Here is a 14,265-nt window from a genome sequence, read left to right as displayed (position 1 = left end):
CCATACCATTTTGTCAAACTTAATTTTATCAATTAGTTATTTATGGTGAAAATCTTCTCATATTAATATTTACTTAATCTTAAGGATGACTTAAAAATTTTTTTTACTTTGAAATAATTTCAAACTTTCAGATAAGTTGCAAGGATAGTACAAAATAATTCCCACATGCCCCTTCTCAGATTCGCCAATTTTCAGCATTTTCCATAATTCTCTCCCTCTGCTTGCATATACAAACATTATTTTTTGAACTACCTGAGAGGTTGCATACATCATATCTCTTTACCCCTTAGTACTTCAGTGTGTTTTTCCTAAGAACAATAACATCTTAAATACCCACACTTCGGCTCTCATTTTAAGAAATTTAAATCAGTAAAATACTTCTTTTACCTGTAACTCATATTTCACTTTCATCAATTGTCCAAGTAATGTTTCTTATTGCTTTTGGTTTTTTGGTACAGGATCCAATCCAGAATCACATTTTGCATTTGGCTGTCGTTCTCTTTAGTCACTTTTAACTTAGAATAGTTTTTCAGTGATTGTCTCACATGAGATTGATATTTCTGAGAATGCAGGCTGGTAATTTTATAGACTATCCGTCAATTTGAGTTTGTTTGCTTTTCCTTGTGATTAGAATGAGCTTATCCATTTGTGGCTGGAATACAAGGTAAGCAGTGTGTCCTCAGGATATCACATGCAGAGGTCCATGAAGTCTGTTGGCCTTTTATTAGTGATGTTAATTTTAGTCATTTGGTTAAGGTGTTTTTCTCTTCTGTATAGTTACTGTTGTTCCTTGTGTAATTAACAAGTAATTTGCAAGGAGATACTTTGAGACTAAAAACGTATAAAAAATGATTTTTTTAAGTAAAAAAGTTTTATTAAGGAACATAAAAATTTAATGTTTTCTGGGAATTTGTATCTTGATAAAAAGAATTATGTTCGCATATTGTTTCTTACTTTTTTTCTAATTTTTTAAACGTATTTTTAATTTAATTTTGTTTTTTTGGCTGCATTGGGTCTTTGTGGCTGCATGTGGGCTTTCTCTATTTACGGCGAGTGGGGGCTACTCTTCGTTGCGGTGCATGGGCTTCTCATCGTGGTGGCTTCCCTTGTTGCAGAGCACGGGCTCTAGGCACACAGGCTCAGTAGTTGTGGACCCGGACTCTAGAGCACAGGCTCAGCAGTTGTGGCATACGGGCTTAGTTGCTCTGCGGCATGTGGGATCTTCCTGGACCAGGGATCGAACCTGTGTTCCCTGCATTGGCAGGCAGATTCTTAACCACTGCGCCACCAGGGAAGTCCCATTTTTTCTAATATTTTAAAGAGTGTGTCGTATGGGGTATCAGTCACTGAGGGGCAGATTAATACCTCCCGTAGCCCCTCACTACTATAAGCATAGAGAAAAATATTATGAAGCAGACAGTAGAGATTTCTGGTTATTTCTTTACAATTAAAAGATTAAGAAAATAATTTTTCTTTTGCAAATAATACTGGTAGTTTGTCTACATGCTTTTAACTTATAAATAATTATGTAATCGGTTTTTATTTCATCACAGATATTTTCATTTGAAGAATTAAATTTGACTGTATCACATTTATTTTGCTTCTGATAATTGAAAGGAAACAGTCTCAAACTTTTTACCTTGAAAAAGAATCTACAAGTTACAGTTTTATCTTACTTTTGTGATAGAAGTGTCATTGATCTTCCTGATTTTGCAAAGAAACCTTACAGTTATTTTTAATCTCTTTAAGTTACTAGAGCAAAAAATAAAAAATTAAGGCCACTGATGAGAATTAGACTATTGAGTTTAGAGGTTAAAGATTTATTTTCATATACCATGGCTGCAGTCTCTGGCTAGGTTGTAAATTGGTGTCTTATAAGATTCCTTTGTACAAAAACCATTACAAGAATACTGAATGGAAGAGTAAGATACATGCCTTCCAGAATGCTTATGATTTACTTTGTTATCAGAATCGTATTTAAGGTGCAGATAATTTCTGGGCACCTTGAAACTGTAGGGAGAGAGTGGACATTTTTTCCTTCCTGATATTTTTTTTTAACCAACAGTTAGGAAGGCCTGCAGTCAAAGTTGGGCACTGAAATTCCCTTTGTTAATCCAGAGGAGATAAAAGTGACCTTGAGAAGATTAAAATGTATAATGTATAAAGAAAAAGGTCAGAAAAGGAGCATTAAATAGAATATGAAGCATGAAGTATTTGCTTCTACATTATGTGGATTAGCTTTTCCTGGGTGATTTAAATAATTTGTCACTTAACTTTTTATATATTTCTCAATGGTTATCTGTGTTTTTGAATTACTGTTAAAGTATGCTTTAATAATGTCTTTGAATACTCATAAAATCTGAACATCTTGTAGTTTTGGCAGTAGAGTGCACAGTGTGATATGGTAGAGGAGGATCCCAAAGCTTTCTTGCAAATCAGGACTGTGTTCAGATACTGGCTCTGTCCTTGCCTAATATGAGCTCAATCTTGATTAATATCTTGGAGCCTCTGTTTCCTTATTTGTAAAACTGAATAATATTCACCTTGTGGATTATTATGAGTATTAAGTGGTATCGTGTTTAATACAGGTAGGACAAAGAAGCTAGTCAAGATTATTAGCCTGTTTTGGCTTACAGAAACCTTAAGATCTCCTTGATAAATTCACTCAGATAAATAGTGAGTTTAAAATGCTTTACCTTATCATGCCCAGACAATGAATTTGGACTTGATTGTATTATTCCTGAGTATCACTTTTGAGATCTAGTTTCTAAATGGTAGTTGGATTAATATTTATAATAATATTATAGATCTGTGATAGACCTTCAGATAGATGTTCTACTGTACAAAAGATTCTTTGTAAAACACTGATTGCAGACCTCAAGAATAGACAGCCTCAGAACAGTATGCAAAAGCTAAATGCTTGTCATGATTAATACCAATAAAATGTGTAATAGGGAGTCTTTTATAGTTAGTTGATGAAATTTTTCTATTCATGATTTGAAGAATAGGAATAATAAAATGTCTTATAGGGCTCCCTAGAGAAGGAACTGAGGAGTCTAAATAGTAGAGTGAAGAATCATGCATTGCTAAAACTAAGCCATTGTTATAGTTCAACAGCCAATTTGGTGTAGTTCATGGTGAGTAGTGATGGTGTGCTCTGTTGGCCTGCAAACCAAAAGTCAATGATGCTATGGCATCCTGATTCACAAATTTTAGGATGAGTGGTATGGATTTTAAAAGGAGAATGCAGTGATGTCATCATAGCCCAGTTAATAATGGACAAATCATGACAGTTCCTGGTCATATATATTTTTGGCAGGTAACAGTTATTAAAATATGAAATTACAATCATGCTAATATATATTACATACTCTATTATCCATATACGAACAGAAAAGTCAAGAAAATGCATCCAGAAGAGAAAAAGGCCAGGTACCAGATAGGTAGAACCATTTCTATTGTATTTTCTTGGTATTAGTAAGAAATTATATATTACAACAGGAAAGGGGTACTTATTTGATATGAATGGTATTTAATTGCCTTTAGTCATGATGTTAGATTAAAACTGCTGGCAGATGTCCTTATATCTGGGCCAGGGGCGTACAACAGTTGGGACTGCCCTACAAATTTCATGGAGAAGTGACTCATTTTCTTTGGCAAATGTATTACATTGAGTACATGAAAAAGGGAAGCATCCCTAAATTACAATTTATAAATAAGACAATATCACTATTAACATATAAATATTGTTTTGTTCAGTTATTTCTGTTCTTTAGCATTTAACACTTATAAAATTATAATTAGCATTTAAATTCTGAAGCTATTATTATATTTTTAATTTTTTATTAAGAAATTTTTAAGGGACTTCCCTGGTGGCGCAGTGGTTAAGAATCCACCTGCCAATTCTGGGGACCTGGGTTCGAGCCCTGGTCTGGGAAAATCCCACATGCAGCGGAGCAGCTAAGCCCCTGCACCACGACTACTGAGCCTATGCTCTAGAGCCTGCAGGCCACAACTACAGAGCTCACGTACCAAGAGCCCATGCTCTGCAACACGAGAAGCCACCACAATGAGAAGCACATGCACTGCAACCAAGAGTAGCCTCCGCTTGCTGAAGACCCAACGCAGCCAAAAATAAATCAAAAATAACTAAATTTATTTTTTTTTAAAAAGGAAATTTTCAAGTATCCACAAAAGAAAGAATTGTAGAATAAACCCCTAATTTCCCGTCACCCAGATTAAACAGTTACCAAGAATTTGTCACATTTGCTTTACTTGTCTTTTTTCTTTTTCGCTTTTTGCTGAACGATTTTGAAGCAATCATGCCTTGTGATTCCTACATACTTCATTGTACGTCTCTAAAAAACTATGGATACTTTCTCACATAATTTCATAATCACACCTGATAAAATTAGGGACAGTTGTTTTTATTATGGAATGTGCTTTCATACCATATTTCTGTAATTGTTTTAAAAGAAACTTTTTTGTAGTTGATCTTTTTCAAATCAGGATTCAAAGTCATACTTTACATATAGTTATGTCTCATAAGCCTCTTAATTTAGAACAGTTTTCCCGTCATTGTCTATTTGCAGACTTTTCCTGCACAACGTCCAGCATTCTGGATTAGTTCTTTGTGGCTTATTTACCTTGTTCTTACATACCTGTGCCTCCCAGTACGTAGCCATTAGCCACATGTGACTGTTGAGCACTTGAAATGTGGCTAGTCTGAGCTAAGATATGCTGTAAGTATAAAATCCACACCAGACAGTGTGAAATAAAGAATGTAAAATGTCTCATTAATAAATTCTTATATTGACTACGTATTGAAATGATAATGTTTGGGATGTATTGGGTTAAATAAGTGCATCATTAAAATTAATTTCACCTGCTTTTTAAGGTGGCTACTAGAAAATTTTAAATTCCATATGTGACTCTTCTTAATTGGTGTTGGACAGCTGTATTCTCTGTACTGTATCCTCTCTTCTCAAAGTGGACTGGCTACATTTACATCATCTGGGAGCAGATTCTCAGGCCCCTCCCCAGACCTGTTGAATCAGAATCTGTATTTAATAAGATCCTCAGGGGATTAATTGACACATTAAAGTTTGAGAATCACTGCTTTGTACTGTTTATTCTGTAAAGTATATCCTCTTAACTCTGGATTAGTAGTTCTCAATCTTGGTTGCACATTTAGAATCCTTTAAAATATACTTTTAAAAGTATATTTTGGGGCTTCCCTGGTGGCACAGTGGTTGAGAATCCGCCTGCTGATGCAGGGGACACGGGTTCGTGCCCCGGTCTGGGAGGCTCCCATATGCCGCGGAGCGGCTGGGCCCGTGAGCCATGGCCGCTGAGCCTGCACGTCCGGAGCCTGTGCTCCGCAACGGGAGAGGCCACAACAGTGAGAGGCCTGTGTACCACTAAAAAATATATATATATATATTTTGAAAAATGAGGATGCCTGCCTGAGCCTTACCTCAAGAGATGTTGATTTAATTTGTCAAAGGTGGGACCCAGGCAAGTGTACAAGTGTTTAAAAAGCTTCCCAGGTGTTTCTGATGTCCAGTCAGCACTGAAAACCACTGCTCTGAGGTGCTGGGCTAAATTTGAGTTTAACTTTATGACAAGAATATTTTATAGGTAGTGCTCAGTACTTCATACTGGGAAGCACACAGTTGTCCCACTTTTATTGATCTTAAGATAGGACGGTGGATTTAGGTGGTTACAACCTTATTTATCCTTTGTGTAAGTTCTCATCAGCCTTTCATCTAATGGCTTGACCATGGATGAGCATTACTTGGAGCAATTGATTCATTAGGATTTGTAAAATGGTGATTTCCTAATTGTTATTCCCTCCATGCTTAAAGGCTAGAATCATCTATAAAGAACTTTTCCCTATCAGGGCTATTTGGTGGTTACCATGACAGTTCTTATAGGATATTATTAATTTTCAAAGTAAGATGCTGATGTCCTACTTAGCTACTAATGAAATGAAGATTTTGCTTTGCTTTCTCTCTTTTGAGATTATGATCTTGTTATATATAATCTCTTCTATAATGTGAATTAGATAATACAAGGTTCATAAGTAAGGGGATGATGTTAGTATAGCAAAGAAATCGCCTTGATTCATAATTGATTTTTTCCTAGAGGTTAACATTTCTCAAAAAGTAACACCAGCAGGGACTTACCTGGTGCGTAAGACTCCATGCTCCCAATGCAGCAGGCCCAGGTTCGATCCCTGGTCGGGGAGTTAGATCCCACATGCATGCTGCAACTAAGAGTCCACATGCCACAATTAATAAGCCCGCATGCTGCAACTAAAGATCCCGCATGCCACAACTAAGACTTGGCACAGCCTAAACAAACAAACAAACACCAGCAAAATGCAGAATACACTAATACAGGCAAATACTGCAGGCCACCGACAGATGGCACTCTCTCACTGTACATAATACTCTCTCACCGTGCTTTACTCTAGCTCAGTTGAGCTAGAACTTGGAGGTGCTTGTTCTGTAGTTGTCCTTGCCCCCATGGCAAGCCTCAGCCTCAGCAGCCTTGACCCTTCCTTGCACCCTCTTCCATCAAATGGCTTTTACTTTTTTGTTGTTGTTAAAGCTGTTGTTGTTGTAAAGTTATTGTAATATGTCTTTAATTAATAGGAATTTAACAAATATTTTAAATTGGGTTTGAAGTTTTATTAGGTTTGTCACAGTTTTTCTTAGTGTTGTAGTTGGAAGGTTGAGTAGACTTTGAATTGTCAGCCCCTAACCCTGTTCTCCCCATAAGGCCAGCTAATTTCAGTGTGTAATTGCAGAACACTTTTGTTTTGTTTCTGCATTATAGCAGAAATGCCTATATTCAGGGTATTTCTGTCCCATTAATTTATTTTTCTTTTTGATGCTCAAATTGTCCTATCTTTGACTAATGGAAATGCCTTTATATTCATTCCTGTGTCCTTCTGATATGACACATTTGTCTTTGCTACTTTTCTTGCTTTCTGGTATAAGATATCCCAGGCTCATCTTGTATATTTCCTTTCCTGGAATCAGCCATTGCTCTAAGGATCCAGGGTTTATCTAATATTTTAAAATGAGAGGGAAAAGGAAGCATTTGAGGGGAATTCCCTGGCGATCCAGTGGTTAGGACTCTGAGCTGGGGGGGGGCCTGGGTTCAGTCTCTGGCCGGGGAACTAAGATGCCACAAGCCACACAGCACAACCAAAAAAAGAAAGAAAGAAAAGGAGGCATTTGAGTGTTTTTCGAGGTTCTAAATTACTCATTAGGGCTTCCCTGGTAGCGCAGTGGTTAAGAATCCACCTGCCAATGCAGGGGACACAGGTTTGAGCCCTGGTCCGGGAAGATCCCACATGCCGTGGAGCAACTAAGCCCGTGCGCCACAGCTACTGAGCCTGCACTCTAGAGCCTGCGAGCCACAACCACTGAGCCCGCGCGCCTAGAGCCCATGCTCTGCAGCAAGAGAGGCCACCGCAATGAGAAGCCTGCGCACCGCAACAAAGAGTAGACCCGGCTCGCCACAACTAGAGAAAGCCCGCGTGTAGCAACGAAGACCCAGCACAGTCAAAAATAAATAAATAAAATAAATAAATTTTTAAGAATAAAAAAAATAAATTACTCATTAATGTTTCTTTCTTTTCAAAAGATACTGTCAAGTTAAGGTCTAAAGTGCAACCAGGATAAAATAAATAAGATACAAGGATGTAATTTATAGCACAGGGAATATAGCCAATATTTTATAATAATTTTAAGTGGCGTATAATTCATAAAATATCAAATAACTATGCTATATACTTGAAACTAGTATACTATTGTAAATCAACTATACTTCAATTTTTTTTAAAGTGTAAACAAGGTTGAAAAGCATTTAAGGGACTGTTAGATTTGGGGTTAACTTTTTGGGCAAGAATACTTCATAGATAAATAATTTAAAATTTGGGGGTATCTGGCTCCTTTTTAGGCTTCTTCTTTCAAAATGTTTTATTTGAAGGGAAATAATTGTAAAGTGATACAAAGTGAGTCTTTATCCCATGACTGTGTCTAAAATTAACAAAAAACAAAACACAAAGATTTATTTTTTAAAAGTATTTATTTGGCTGTGTTGGGTCTTTGTTGCAGCATGCAGGCTTCTCTAGTTGCAGCGTTTGGGCTTCTCTAGTTGAGGCATGTGGGATCTTAGTTCCCAGCCAGGGATTGAACCCGCATCCCCTGCATTGGAAGGTGGATTCTTAGCCACTGGACCACCAGGGGAGTCCCAAAGAAATTTTTATATTAAAATTATTAAGAAATTAGGATATTCACAAGCTATATAAGCATTTTCCAATTTTGGTAAACTTTAAATGAAGAAGAGTAGGGACTTCCCTGGTGGTCCAATGGTTAAGACTCCGTGCTTCCACTGTAGGGGGCACTTTTTTTTTTTTTTTTTTGTGGTACGCGGGCTTCTCACTGTTGTGGTCTCTCCCGTTGCGGAGCGCAGGCTCCGGACGCACAAGCTCAGTGGCCCTGGCTCACAGGCTCAGCCGCTCCGCGGCATGTGGGATCTTCTCGGACTGGGGCACGAACCTGTGTCCCCTGCATCAGCAGGCGAGTTCTCAACCACTGCGCCACCAGGGAAGCCTGGGGGCACAATTTTGATCATGGTTAGGGAACTAACATCCCACATGGTGTGCGGTGCAGCCAAAAAAAAAAAAACACAAACAGTAAATCTCATTATTTCTTTTGGTGCTAAATTGCTTTTGTAACTTCTCTGGCCTTTATTCATTCATTTGACAAATAAATACTGAGAATGCCATGAAGAGCCAGGCCCTGTTCTAGGTGCTGGTGATTCAGGAGTGAATAAAACAAAGTGTCTGCCCTCATAGAGTTTACACTGAGTGGACGGCAGCCACCAACACCGACAGTAAACAAATAGTGCCTGAGTGGTGCTCCTGTTCCTCTTTCAAGGTCATCAAGAGAGGCTGGGAGCCCGTAACTCTCTTACCCTGTGTTCCTAGGAGAGTGAGGGCTGGAGTATATCAACACCTGGTGTTTGGTGGCTTTCCCTTTCTGGAACTTCAGTGCTCTCTGCCTCAGTCTCATTATTCTCACTATTATTGTCAATATTATGCTCATTAGCATAAAATTTTGCTCTCCTGTAGCCATGCTATATTAGATCCTTTATTTTCATGAAGATTGTAGCCTAAGATTTTCTCAGTGTGCTCTGTCACAAATAGTACTGGACTATATCCCGAGAATTACAGTACATCAGGAAATAAATAATAAGTGGAAAGTAACAAAGGTGTGCAGCAGGAGTATTGGGCATTTGCTAGACTCACTCTCAAAACTTGCCTTGTAGCCATCGGCTTCAAACGTATTGACTTATCAAAATTAAAAATTGCCTCATGTCATGGCCCTTTGGGATTACTTAGGACTACATGGAGTCACAGATATTAAGTGCTAAGTGCCAAAGGCTATATGCCTTATGTATATCTAGAGGTTGAAAGTAAAACTTCATCCTGAGCATCAGCACAGCCTCTGAGGTAAGTAAGTGGGAAAGGAGCAAACTGAGGGAGAGAGGATAACCCTCAGGTTTGGAGACACAAGATAAAGAATCAAGTGAGTGAACAGAATAATATTGATAGCTTTGAATTGACTAAGCACTGCTATCAAAATATAGAGAATGGGATTCTACAACTTTTAAAAGAGCTTGTAAGTAGCAGTAGACTTGAGCCTAATCTCTGAAAGGAAGGAAAGAGACCAAACTGCGGAAATTTCATCTTTTTGTCTTTCATTAAAATAATGAATGTAATATTGAGGGCTCTAAAGAATGTAAGATCTCATTTTTGAAGCTAGGGTGCTCTGGCTGAAACCCTCGCCTTAAATACCATCTTCAGCTAAAGAGAAAAGAGGGTAGGATGTTGGAAGTAGTGGTTTGGGACTTCAAAGTGGAGGGTTGAAATTTACATGGAGATGAGAAAGTAAATGTTTGGTAAACAAATGTTTGCTTGACCATGCAGAGTAGACTCTGATCTCTCCCTTACCACACCTAGCCCATATTCTTTGTAGGTGTCTTTGGTGATAGCTCTATTCCTGGAACCAGATCCATTATCTAAATTCTTTAGGTAGCTAAGGGGATGGTAAGAAGAAAGACTTCTGAGTCTTCTCTTTCTTAAAAACAATCATCCTAAATTAATTCTTATGCCAAAGAGATGTATTTTGGGGTGGCAAACATTGCTCCCTTACAGAGTTAATATCCAAAATATATAACTCAATAGGAACAAACAAACCAATTAAAAAATGAGCAAAAGACTTGAATAGACATTTCTCCAAAGAAGACATACAGATGACCAACAAGTACATGGAAAGATGTTCAACTTCGCTAATCATCAGGGAAATGCAAATTACAGTCACAAAGATATTACCTCACACCTGTGGGAATTTCTGTTATCAGAAAGAAGATAGATGATACGTGTTCGCAAGGATGTAGAAAAAAGGGAATCCTTGGACAATGTTGTGAGAATGTAAATTGGTGCAGCCACTTTGGAAAACAGTATGGAGATTCCTCAAAAAATTAATAGAACTATCGTATGATCCATCAGTCCCACTTCTGAGTATTTATCCAAAGGAAGGGAAATTAGGATTGTTGTCAAACCCAAGTTCATGTGCCCCATGCACAGTGAGGCCAAACGAACTGAAACGTTGGAGTTTGGAGCAGAGAAAGGTTTATTGATCGGAAAGGGTGTTGAAAAGATGGGAGACAAAGGTTTGTCTCAGATCCATCTTACTAGCGGGCCAGGGCATAACGTTTTTAAAGGCAACATTTGGGATGAGGGTTGCAGGGGACTTGACTTTTTTCTGATTGGTTAGTGGTGAGGTAACAGGGTGGTGTTTCAGGAATCTTAATCATCACCCTTCTTGTTCCAGCCAGTCTGGGGTCCAGTGCTTGTGCCCAGCCTGTAGTCACCATCTTCCACCTGGGTGGTGGTGGGGGGTCTTCGTTCCTATAGAACAGCTCAAAGATATGTGTCAGATTGTTTTGTATATGCCTCGAGGAGGAATTCAGACTCTGTTTTATCACTGAGCTCTTGTTTCTTGACTGCTTTTCCTTTGTTTCTGCATTCCCTCACTTCCCTAATTAACAACTGCTTGAATCTCTTCTTTGGAACTCAGGGAAGGCCTAGGAGACAAAGCCTTTTGCTGCAAACAAGAAACTGGCAACACGGAAAGCCTTTTGTACCCAGGAGGACCCCTCAGGGTCCTACTCTGTTTCAGAATCTTGAAGAGGTATCTGCACTGTTAATTTCAGCATTATTAACAGTAGCCAAGCGGTAGAGGTAACTTCAGTGTCCATGTGTCCATGGATGAATGGATGAAGATTATGGGACATATATATAAAGACCCTGTGTCTCTACACACACATAGAGGCACAATGGATGATAATTCAGCCTTAAAAATGAAGGAAATCCTGACATTCATGACCACATTGATGACATTATGCTAAGTGAAATAGACTAGATTCAGAAAGACAAATACTGCACGATCCTACTGACATGTGGACTCTGAAATAGTCAAATTCACAGAAACAGAATAGAATGATTGTTACCAGGGCCTGGAGAGAAGGGAAGTTGGGGAGATATGGTTCAGGAGTACAAAGCTTCAGTTAATAATTTCTGGAGATCTAATGTATAACAATGTGACTATAGTTAACAATATTGTATACTTGAAATTTTCTGAGAGGGTAGATCTTAAGTGTTCTCATCACACAAAAAGAGGTTAACTATGTGAGGTGTTGGATGTGTCAGTTAGCTTGAGTGTGGTTATTATTTCACACTGTATATCAAATCATCAAGTTGTACACTTTAAATGTATAAATTTTAAATTGTCAATTATACCTCAGTAAAGCTGGGGAGGAAAAGATTGAATTATGTTTGTGTGTGTGTGTGTGTGTGTGTGTGTGTGTGTGTGTGCACGTGGCCAAATTCCTAAATAATTCCTACTGAGAATCTAAAGAGAAAATAGCTGACTGTCTCCCAGTTTAGAGGTAGATACTACAGGAAAGTTTTCTAAATTAGCTGGAATACATATATGATTTGTACTTTCTTAGTAAATTAAACAATTTCCCCTTAGTGTATTTTTCTGTAGAATTATTACCTTAATGAGAGAATGTTAAATTGACTTGACATAAGTGACAAGTAGTATACAAGTAGTAATCTATCTCGTATGGAATGATTTATTTTTTAGATTAGCTCAGTAATGTTAGCATCGGTTAGAGTTTTAATTAGTTAAATGCTAATTATCCCGTAGTTTCACGTTTAATTGCCCCTGATTCTGCACTATGAAATAACAGTAATTGTTGAGTAATTTAAGATGAACCTATTTTTAACCTTGGCCAAATGAGAAATTTCCTCATTCTTTGTATATTAACATCAGTTGGATTACCGTTGAGTAGGTCTTGAAGTTAACTTGGTACGTTTTGCTTGTTCTAAGGTAAGTAATGGGATCCTTTGATTGCAAGCAGTCACAACCAACTCTTAAAGCAGAAATGGAATTCATTAGATTGATATCAATAGCTCACGGAATGGATAAGATACTGGGAAAGTAGGCCTGGGGAGAGGTAGGCTGAGCTACTTCAGAGGGTTGGGAAGTAGGAACATCAGGAATATCTCTTTGCTGGTACATTTTGGTCAGGACCTCACTGCTAGAACAAATAAACTGCTTCATCTGTTTATCACTCCAAATGGACTCAGGTCAAGATTCAAAATTCAGGGATGGGGTTTTCAACCTAACTTAATTCACTTGCCTGCCCCATAGTGTCCTGGAGTGGTGAGAGAAAGGGCCTTCCTTACACAGCATCCTCCAGGAGGCTTTCCTTTTCATGGTAGCAAGGCAAGTGCCAGAATTTACTGTGTCCACATTCCTCAGAAACGGTGGAACACAGATGTGGCATGGATGAAAACTAGGTCTGTTCAGTACACTGAGACTGCTTATCTCCTGTTTCAAAGGACCAGGCAACTTCCCATAGAAAAAGGCAGTACCTTAATTTGTCATAGGGCAAAAATTCTCCACAGGCAAATAGTGTGTAAAAACTCCTGTGAAACTTCAGTTCCTTTTTCCATTTTATGTGGTGTAAGACTTTTCGCTTTCCAGAAAGAATATATTCTGAAGTGGAGATCGTTCATTTACTTATCATTGAGTTCTACCAATGGTGTTTCTTCAGATGCACGTTTGCCTTTCTTCCGTTCTGCTCTGAATGTTTCCTGTAGGCCAGTTATGACATTGGAATTGAGTTCTCCAGTGACATTCACTGGGAACCCTAAAGAGGGAATATGTGAAAGAGAGAAATCTAGTAAGAGAACCCCAAATAATGGTAGTTTATTATAATAGATTCTCTGGCCAGTAATCCCCATTTCTGCTTTATACTATTATTCTGTCAATCTTAGAAGTTTTCTAATCAATCACTCTTTACTGTTTTCATAAAAACTGATGTTAAATTACCTTAGAAGTCTTTAAAATTTTTTTCATTCCTTTTCTAGTGAAATGAAATCGTTGGACCTAGCCTGAAGGAGTATCTTGACGGGAGACATTCTCACTGATTTCTGCCTTTTTCACTTCTAGTGTTCCATTGTAAGAGAGAATCTAGTGTTGACATCAGATAATGTTTCTTTATGGACATAGTGGAGCAAATATTTTTAAATGCACACATATATTCTATAAAATAAAAAATATTTGTATGGAGCTTGCTAGAGACATAAAAAAATGGGTTTATTCCATTAAAATCATGGTTAATAGCCAGAGGTGTTGTGCAGGCTGATTTTCTCCAGTGTAGGAGCGTCTTGCTAGCACACCACTGACTCTCTGCCACCCACAACAAGACTATGGTCTCTGAAAGTTAGTGGCAGGCACGTGTTACTTCCTGCTTCTGAACTGGTGGGTCAGGACCTTGGAACTCTAAAGTCATGGACTCCTGTTTGAGAGTGCAGGTTGCCTAGGTGGTATTTTAAGGCATTTTAGAGGTAGAATAAGAGCTTTCCAAACAGAATTATGCTTTTAAACGAACTACCAGTTCAAATGTTGAATTAGTCTTGTGACAGTTGGTTTGTGAAATTGAAATATTGGCAGAAAGCTAGTTCTTTTGCAACTTGTTACTGACGAGTAACAGCTCTACAAAAATGAAAGTAAACTATGAGTTATAATGGCTTCGTTCGGTAGTTGAAATATTTCCAGTAGATTATATTGTTCAATGTAATTGTCATTGATATAATTATTTTCGTGA

General features: G+C 38.0%; 1 protein-coding gene across 5 annotated transcripts in view; it reads left to right on the top strand.

Annotated features, from left to right (window-relative positions):
• RUNDC3B (RUN domain containing 3B) overlaps positions 1 to 14,265 on the top strand; it is a 143,407-nt gene that overhangs the window by 102,176 nt on the left and 26,966 nt on the right. The gene's annotated exons all lie outside the window — the stretch shown is intronic.

The sequence above is a fragment of the Kogia breviceps genome, chromosome 9 (genome assembly GCF_026419965.1).
Source record: "Kogia breviceps isolate mKogBre1 chromosome 9, mKogBre1 haplotype 1, whole genome shotgun sequence".
NCBI lineage: Eukaryota > Metazoa > Chordata > Mammalia > Artiodactyla > Physeteridae > Kogia > Kogia breviceps.
This window is presented reverse-complemented; position numbering and strand designations above follow the sequence as displayed.